We start from the raw sequence: 8,240 nt of genomic DNA, 5'->3' as shown, positions 1-8,240 counted from the left end.
CAAAAATCGTCAAATGTTGTTGTGAAATCGAAATCCGTGAAGCAAATTTGGGTTCCAAAGCAACAATCTCCAAATGTCGCATTGAATTTGAAGTCAAAACCCAAAAGTGTTGGTGGTTCTTTTGAAGATGTTCTTGAATCGTTGAAGAACACGAAGAACGAGTTGTACATCACGCATAATGGGTGGTATAATGTTCAAATTGGAGATTTTCTCGTTCCAACAAAAGAACCAAGATCTTCTAAATTTGATTCGTTCGTTGAAAACGGAACTCGATTCGTCAAAAAGGTATCTCAAATTCTCAAATGGATTCCAAAACGTCCATGATTTCTATTTGTATTTTGCATTTTTCAATTTTTGATCGATTTGCCTCCTTGGATCAAATCCGTTTCAATCCCATTGATTGATCCAATTATATTTTTTAGATCAAAATTCCAAAAATAAAAATCAAATTCCATATTTTTTTTAAGACCACTGTTCTTCCAAAATTGTTTTCGAATTATAATCAACTTCAAACCCAATCCAAATTCTTTTTGTTACTGTTCATATCTATCTTTTGAGCCCACAATTCATTGCATCTAATTTTGTATAAGTGTGAGCCCAAAGGTGATTACATATGTTGACTCTAAATTGTCGTTGTTCATTGTTCACCATCGACTTCAGCTTTATCGGTTGTACCTTCTGTACAGCATGTCTCGATGTTTTTTTTTTTGATGAACATATTCTTGAGTTCTATTTTAGTTTTCATGATTCTGTTACTCGATTAGAATTGCTGGTTAATCTGAAACTATGAATCGATATTGAGTAATTTGTTTGATTTCGAATCAATCTTGTTCTTGTTGATGTTGAGAAAATCATCAATGGAAGTCTTGATTTTGAAGAATATGATCAAGAAATGTTGAATATGTTGAAGAACAAGTTGAATATTCTCTGTTTGATCTAAAAATCGATGATAGATTCATGGATTTGTGTTTATTGACTGACGAAATCGAAAAGTCAAACGAAAGTCAATATTGGAACGATTGTGTTGATTTTGTTTCAATTTCGATTTCTTGAAGTCGATATTCAGTTTGGGGTGTTTTTGGTGTTATGTGGTTCGCATATGTGAACAAATTGTTATTGTTAGTATTTGGGAATCGAACAAAGAGAGTCTTGGAATTGAACAGAAAATGAATTGGGATTGAACGATCGAAGTATTGTGGTTGATAGTTGGAACGACTTGAGAATCAATATTCGATAGTCTGATGTCGTTTTTGATTGAACGAAAATTAAGGATATCAGATTTTGGTGTTTGTTAACTGGAATGGAGATTTGAAGAAATTCGATTTTGATATCCTGAAGTTAATAATCGAAGGGTCTATAAAATAAGTCGATTTGATGAACAGGTGAATGACGAAGGCTTGATTGAAGAATTGATATACGAAGGGTTCCTATATGGTTGTTGTTTGGATTGTGATAACGATTTTGGGTTAGTGTTTGAAAAACGAAGGTTTTGGTGTTTGGAATGAAGGCTATGAACTCGTTTGTTAATGTCGATGATTTTGGGAAGAACTAGAAGAACGAATTTTTGGAATCGATGGATTGATTTTGAAGAAACGAATTCAATTTTGGTAACGATTTCGTCATGTTGGGTTCTTGAACCAAAAGACGAAAGTTTGCAGGTTTTGTTAACGAATTGGAAAGATGATTTTGGGAAGAACTGGTACGAAATTTTGATTCAGTGAGTAAATGCAAATGGTTCAGACGAGATTCCGTGGCTTCGAATGCCTTCATTTTCGTTAAAATGGTGTTGGAAAATTTTTCGTTAGAATGGGTTTGGTGATTGAATCTAACGAAGGGGAGAGAGAAAATTTTGGTGCTGTGAATTCGTACGAAGGGTGTTCTGATTGAACGAAGAGGAGAGAGAAAATGGGTAGATTAAGTTTCGTACGAAGGGGAGTGAGAAAAAGTTTCGTATGTTTGAAACGAATTGGGAAGAAGAAACAAAATTTTCGACTTTAGCCCTTAAAGTTTCGTCTGCTTGTCACCTTTTACAAATTTTGATTTTTGGGGCAAAGTTTTGTTAGTTTGGAAAAGTAATGGAGAATTTTCGCATATGGTCCCTGAAGTTTCGACTGTTTGACACATATAAAAAAATTTCGACAATTTGGAACTTGTTTTCGACAATTTTGAAGACTTATGCAGAATTTTCGAAAAGAGTACCTGAAGTTTCGAAAGTTTGACAGTTTTTGCCTAATTTCGAAAAAGGACTGTTTTTGCTGAGAAGTTGAAGAAAATGCATTTCAATCCCCTGCAGTTTGTGCGAATTTACGCTTTATGCCCAGTTTCGCAAATGGGATAGAGTTTCGCATATTAGACTGGTTTTGGTGCAATGGGTCCCTGCAAGTTTCAGAAAGTGACAATTTCTACCCGGTTTTTGAAAAATCTTGCAACTTTCACCCAAAAAGTCAAAAATTTTCATAAATTGGAAATTTTTTGTGGCTTTTTCGTGATTGTTTTTTCGTGCAAGATTTTTGGTGTTTCATTTTTGGCACACATCAAGGGGGAGTTTTGTAAAGTTCATTCCTCGGGCGCTTCTCACCCTTAATGGGTTTTATAATAATTTTTTTGATTATAAAAAGGGGGAGAATGATGGGTATTCGAAGCGACTTTTTCGGGTATTCTTTGCGGATTTGAAGACCAATGTTACTTCGAGGGGGAGTTTGGTCTTGATCGCGCGTGCTCGTTGGAGATTGAAGTCAGACATCCAATCCTAACTTTGAGGGAGAGAATGTAAGGGTGCAAAGTCACTCTTGGATGTCATGAGGGCTTACTCTTTTGATTGTGCATAATGAGTTGTCTTTCCTTTATAAGGAAGTGAGTGACACTTATTTTATCTAATGAACATTTTGAGAGATTAGTTTAGAGAGAGAATTTGCAAAACCCATTTTGTACTCTTTCTATGAAACTAATGAGAGCTTAAAAGAATTATTTACTTCTTGTGTTCATGTTCTTGATTTTACTTGATGATTCACTAAATCATTCTTAATTCCGCACATGCCATCATAATCAACACCACTACAGGCCCAGACCTCTACATGGTTTTACCTTAAGGCCCATCCATTTATTCTAGTCCAAACTCTTGGTATTCCAATGGTTCAATATCTCATAATCATCAAGGCCCAATTATGGCCCACCTGCCCAAGCCTTTCCAACGAGCATTATCCTAAAGCCCATCTAAATATTCTAATTCATATGCTTATTCTTGGATGGCCCATCAATAACCCAATCATCAAAGTCCAATAGAAAGGCCCGATCAATATTGCCTTAGGTTAATTTGCAAATGATTATTAATTAATATTTTAAGTTTATTAAATAATTCCAGTGCGGGTCCCGATCAATCCCTAAAATAAGGGTTTCATGACATTAGGGTTTTCCAAACCCTAATTAGGGTTTCCAACCCAAATACTACCCCATTAGTCAATTAGTTAGGATTTTAGGTCAATTAGGGCTTCATTGGGCCCATTAGGGTTAAACAAGTCGGGCACCACCCACTACCACCTCGGGTAGTGGTGGTCAACGGCGGCTCACGGCGGCGGCCACCACCTCACGGTGGTGGTTACTATTCTTAACCAAAACATGTTCAAGAATCTAACTAGCAATCCAATCACACAATGCATCTAACTAGCAATCCAGTCACCAATTACAATTTACAACACATTAACCAAAAATAGACACACACACACAACTAGGTAAACACACACACACAACCACCCTTGTGGTGGCCGGTGGTGGTAGATGGTGGTAGTCACCACCTCACGGTGGTGGGGGTGGCTGTTTCATGAGTTCCGGCCAAACAAACATCACATATACGAAATAACACACACACACCACATGAACTTGAAGCAACAACACACTCGTGCTCACGTGAAACACGAACACGGAATCCCTTCAGGGTGATAAACGGTGACCAAATCAGCGGAAAGGAGGGTCGTCAGGCGGCGGCGACAGCGGCAAGGCGGTAACTGCGACAGCTAGCCACGACGACAGCAGCGGAGGATGGCGATATCCCTTGGCGGTCTTCACGTGATACTTCGACGTGAAAAATGGCGAACAGAACGAACGGGTGAGGAAGGACGAGGCGCGTTCGACCAGGGCGAGGCACATTCACGACGTCGATCTTCGGTGTTCTCAGCTTCACCGGCGGCAGGAGCTACAATGGTGGCGTAAGGGTGGTGCGGCATCGGGGGTTGAAGAGGTGAGGATGGCGGCTGATGCATCATCTAGGTTTAGGGTTAGGGGGTGGTGGACGGCTATATACCCGCCCCTTCAAAATTCGACCCATAATGATATAAATGGTCCCTCTCCCTCTATTTCCTTTCAACTTAAGTCTGAATGTTACCCAATGGCCCCTCCATAACAAGTTCTTTTTCAACTTAGGTACATAATTTACCCTTTTAGCCCCATCCCTCCAAAATCCTTTCATATTAAGTCCAAATGATACCAAACACCCCTGACTTCTAAAATCCTTTGCAAAATAAATCCTGAAATTACACTTTAACCCCCGAAGATTCAAATGTTGTCATTTGGCTCCCCGAAACCAACTCCCAGCTAATTATTATTTGGTTTTGGGCCATAATAATATAAAATAATAATAAAAATCACCTCTCGGGGTTCCGAATTTATTATTTAATTATTCTATTTTAAACGGAATGTTACACTAGTATGCGGGGCGTACTTCATGTGTACGCTTAGCATACTAATGGTAGATGGTCGCGGGTTCGAAGCCTCGTACGCTGGGCGTACGAGAAGTACGTGGGGTGTATGAGGGGGAGATAAGAAACCCTAATTTTTCAAGTTGTACCCTATAAAATCCATAAGTTAGCCTCTTTTAATCATTTCCTAGCCAACCTCCATAACCTAAAAACCCTAATTCGTTCCATAGCCCATGTTTGGTGATCTTGAGCTCTTGTGAAGTTTTGTGGAGGGTTTTGTGTATCTAGAAGGAGAAGAAGAAGCTTGAAGACTTGTTCTTTGGAAGAAGGCTTTGAGATCCATCATTAGCATCTTCTTTTGGTGGCTTGGTGTAACGTCCGTGTTTCTAGGCTAGGCATTATTATAAAGATGTAACTGTTGGGGTCAACAATTGTAACTTATTTTGAAGTAATGAAGATGAATTATTTGAGTATTTTGTGATTTATATGATTTATGTGCATTATACTTGCCTATAACAATATAATAAAATAATAAAAAAAATATGCGTCAAAATTAAAATAATAGATATACCTAATATCTATGAAGAAAGTTGAAATGGTCGCAACAAGGATTCTGAGGATATAAGGAACGCTGAAATCCGACTTATAATGAAGAAGTTATGACCCGACGAAGTTTTGCGACAAAACCGGCACGACGTTATGTATCGTAAATAGTGAGTTTGCGATAAATACTTTTTAGCCTTAGCGATCTAAACGAAAGTCGTAGTATACGTTAAACTAATAACGTACATAAAAAGAACGTTTAAATCTGACTTCGTATGAGGAAGTTATGATTTTTCTAAGATTTAGCATAACCCGGAAATCGAATTTTAGATCGATCGATTTTTAGTCGACACAATATAAACGAGAATTGAAGATCTCATTACTAAGAAATCAAAGATATAAATACAGACGAAAACGGACGTCGGATGACAAAGTTATGAATTTTTCACGGCCTTTATCTGTCTAAGCCTGTTAAAAATATAACTTTAAAAATAAACTCAAAATTAGCCAACAGATTCTAAACGAAGGTTGTAGATTATGTCACCACCTAAGCGTGGATATAAAGAACGTCGAAAATGGAGCCCGTATGTGAACGTTACGGAATTTAGAAGTTTATCAATTTATAAGAGGATGCGAGGGTGACATGTGGCCAAATCCGGACCCTCCCTTGCTCCCCACGGCTTCGCTTCGGATGCTGACACCTGCCCCCTCGTACGCGTAGCGTAGCTCCTGATTCGCGCAACGTACTCCTATGTTACGCCCAACGTAACCGAAGCCTCCAAACTATAAATAGATGCGAGGAGCACCCCATTTCTTCACACCAAAACCATTCTTTCTCTCTCAATACTCCCAAACTCTCCCTCCCCTTCCCTAGGTCTTCCTAAGTGCTAGAGGCGAGTCCCGTACTGCCAGAAGGCTCTGAGCAGAAGAGCTTTCGGCTCAGAAGTTGTGCCCCCTTAGAGCCCGGTTCCTAGCCAAACCCCCTTGTAAGTGAGTTATGCTTACCCTACTTTAAGTATAGCTTATGTTTAAGTTCATTATCGTTATTATGAACCTATAAACAATATATGAGCTAAGTATAATAGAATATAAAGTGTTATTATAATACATTTTAACTGCTCGCGGTACGGGGAATCTGGTTTGAAGGGCCGCATAGGGTTGTTGGATTTTAGAACAACTTTAATGCCAAAATGGTCCTGCCCTCCGGTGTTTCATGTTTGGCCCTTACCTGTACATAGTGGTTGAAAAGTATTGGTTAACACTTATAAAACAATATCGCTCGTAAATTTATACTAATAATTAGTCGCAATAAATATTAGACTAAAATCTAGTGGTAATAATACTAGGTTTCGTCGAAGGAAAATAAAATTGTTAGAAGCGAAGCGCTGCCCGAGTTTGGAGTCATCACTTTAACAAGTGAATGCATAATTACTTTCATCTTATACATAGATATGAAGTATTTAATATAAATTATGTGTTATGTGTGCATATTATACGTGTTCCTGATATCTATGCTAGATGAATGAATTATACATGTTTTTACTTGATTTAAACTGTATATGTATTTTATATCTACAAATATGTTGGGTGACGATGTGTAGATGAAATAGATGACATGTGATAAAATAAAATGATGATAGGCCTTGATGTTTACGATGATCCAGTCATCTAGCAGAGTATAGATGACTACCACAGACTATTCTAGACAGTCCAGTGGAACGCTAGCAGGCTCGAAACCTGTAGGTGTTTATTTGAACTACATGTTCACCAGATGTACTCCATCTCCCTCATCGTTGCCCGTATTTGACATATATTACTGAGAAGTCCCCTAAGCAGTGTTGTCATCCCGATGAAAATCCTTAGGCTAGGTCCCTTAATTTAGATCCTTTAGGGACAGAAAGTGAGGATAATGGGAATGGGTAATCGGGTTGATTGATTTAATGAAACTAATAAACTTAATTATTGTGGGTTAAAAACACTATATGATCACCAGGATCCCAAGCCTGACCCACTCAGTTTCTTGTATTATAGGTAGTGGCACAAGAGCATAGATGTGATGATCTGATGAGAGATTATGGATTATAGGCCAGTAAAAATAAATAGAATGTTGTAAGGCCTATGGTGTTTGTGTTTATGCTTTTAATCTGTATTGACAATGACATCCCGAGGTTGTTAATATAATGAAGTGTATTTCTTCGGAAATGCTTTGATAAAATATTTAACATATTTTTAGGAACAAATTCCGCAACATATTTCTTCAAAAGAATACTCTGATTTTCAAATAAAGCATAAACAAATCGGTCTTTTCTAGCTGTGAAATTGGGGATGTCACAGTTGGTATCAGAGCATTAGTTTAAGCGAACTAGGAATTTGTAGGAAATTTCTAGACTTAAACTTGGAATGCTAAGTGATGATTGTGAGATGAGTGTCTGTTATATTTAGGATGTATGCCTGAATTGACACAAGCACTAGCTTACTTTAGGAAAGATCCCTAAAATGCTTTTATGTGCTAAATGATTTATGTTATAGCTATAAAGATGCCTTATATGCTATTATTTGATCGGATCTATGGTCTGTTGCCGACCGGATCTGGAAACTTTATGTGTTCAGAATTCTAGACGTATAATTATGGTATTAGAACTAGCATGTAACTTTTCGGAGTGACAAGGAGAATTTAAACGTCTCTTGACAACAAAGATCTAAATTTGCCTACTTTGGTGTATAGATCGACATGGTGAGAAATCGAAGCGGATTATTAAACGCTAATGGAAACCATCAGCCTGACCCACGAGTGATTGAGCGTGCACCAGAGGTAGTAGCTGCACCTGAGCCAATCACAATGGCAGGAGTACAAGCCATCATTCAAATGATGTTGGATTGTCAGATGGAAGAGACAAGGCGTCTACTTCAACAGAATAGTAATGAACCTACTATGCCCGTTGAACAACCTGAACTGAACATTGAACAGTCGGAGGAAGGAAACTACAGCCGTACTGTTAGTCAACC

This window comes from Lactuca virosa, chromosome 1 (assembly GCF_052849685.1).
Source record: "Lactuca virosa cultivar CGN04683 chromosome 1, Lactuca_virosa_CGN04683_v6, whole genome shotgun sequence".
Classification (NCBI taxonomy): Eukaryota; Viridiplantae; Streptophyta; class Magnoliopsida; order Asterales; family Asteraceae; genus Lactuca; species Lactuca virosa.
This window is presented reverse-complemented; position numbering follows the sequence as displayed.